The sequence below is a fragment of the Atta cephalotes genome (genome assembly GCF_000143395.1).
Source record: "Atta cephalotes unplaced genomic scaffold scaffold00013, whole genome shotgun sequence".
In the NCBI taxonomy this organism is placed as follows: domain Eukaryota; kingdom Metazoa; phylum Arthropoda; class Insecta; order Hymenoptera; family Formicidae; genus Atta; species Atta cephalotes.
Genome location: NW_012130077.1, coordinates 4,792,404 through 4,794,483, shown reverse-complemented (window position 1 = coordinate 4,794,483; position 2,080 = coordinate 4,792,404).

Sequence of the window (2,080 nt, the reverse complement as noted above, 5' to 3'; positions counted from 1 at the left end):
TGTTAAATATTTTAAGCAAAAATATACTTGGCACCATTAATTTCTAGACCAAAAATAAAAGATATTACCTCTTAAACAGTATAAGAACAACACTTGAGTGATATATTCAGTCCAATTTGATTTCTTATAACTTCCACAAAAATGAACATGTAATTTTCAATCGAAAAATGAACATGTTATTTTCAATCGAATCAACAAATAGTAAAGAACATAACGGTATCAAGAAAATATCTTTATTAATAAAAAATTATAAATATTAGAAAAAAACATTTAAAAAAAATAGGATATGCCATATTGAAAAGGCGTTTAAGGATTAAGTATAGATGATTCACGCAGAGTAACAGAAATAAATGACATATTAATATTATCCACAATTACTTCTGTGTTATTTAAATCGGCTGAGGGTTTCAGATCGACACTCAGACTGTGTTTCTTGGATTTATTACTGCCAGGCGTTCCTCTATCACGTGCAAAGAGTCTACTTCTTCTTTCGGAGCCTTCGTTCTTATTAGGTTGCTCCATTGATTTTGGGGGAGAACCCGATACATAATTCGGTGGATCATTCGCCTCGTGATCTGTCCAATTTTCAGGATGAGAATCGCTGTCAGCTCTTCGAGAACTATCATCGCTCTGTCTGTCCACTCCACGTTCTGCAATGAGATTTCGTTACTGTCTGGATACATGAGAATACATGAAAATGTTATTACAATTAATATACAAAGTGCTTCAAAATCACCGGTACATATTTTAGAAGTTTCTTTTTTATTTAATGCAACAAATGTTTTGGCAAAGAAGCTTTAAATTAAAATTATATAGAGCATTCAATGAATAATTCATTGCACGTACTGTTATTAAAATGTATTTTTAATTCAAAGAATAGGATATTTTGTTCGTTTGTGAATTCTTAAATAAATTGAAGTTAATTAAAATTAAAGTTAGTTAATTTTTAATCGACAAAAAATTATGAATATATTAATGTTAAAAATATTTAAAAAATTTTTATCAATCAATCAAATGTGAAACATCGGTGGTTTTGTAAAACTCTGTATAAGCATTCCAACAGAACAAATGTAAAGTGAAAAACAGCACAACAAATGTGCTAATATCAAAATTACTTGAAAAATAGATATCATGTGTTTGAAATTTTTGTATTTTCAAATCGAACAAATTATATCTACTAAATCAAAATTATTATTATTTAACTTTAATTATTATTTAACATATATATTAAACGCTTATAACTGTTAGACGCAGCTCTGAGTTTACAAATATTTAGATTTGATGTATTCGATTTGGAAATGTCAATTTCAAAATGCTAGTTCCTATTGTAAAATATATGTATATGACACCTAGTATTTTTGCGATAAATAACGATTACCCGTGTCAATCAAACTATAAAGACAAACTTATCGAGATTACGTAGCATTTATTACAGGATATTATTGCAAATGCTAAAGAGAGGTGAATTCGTGAGATGATGTGCAAGTTGCAATGTTATTGGAAAGCAGGATATGCATGACTATAAGATTGACAGAATAAAGAATACGTACGTATATGAGTAGATAGAGAGATACAGGCCAGTACCACAGATCGAAGTCTAACAAGATTGCATACAAGAAGCCGCAAATAGACACACACCGTATGTAAAGGGGAAATAGGCTCGTACATTATAAATACATACTACAACGAATTTTCTTAAATGGAAAGTACTCGGAAAAAATTATATAATAATAAATAACTGCAAGAAAATTAAAAATGTCAACATAAATTTATTTTCACCACAATTTATATACATTGATACTTGTATCTTTTTGATGAAAAAATATTGTAGAGAGGAAATAATAAGTAAGAATAATAGAAGATACGAAATTAAAGAACTAAGTGTGTAAATACACACATATGTATCTACAGATACTAGAGAGAAAGAGGAAGAGGAAAAAAGAGAAAGAAAAGATATAGAGGCATTTGATTTATTTGAACAAGTGAGAGAAAATAACGTGCCACTTCGATTATTCTTGTATTTGGCTACGTTAAAATGATACGTTGCATTATTGCAAAGGGAAAAGTTAATATAATTTTT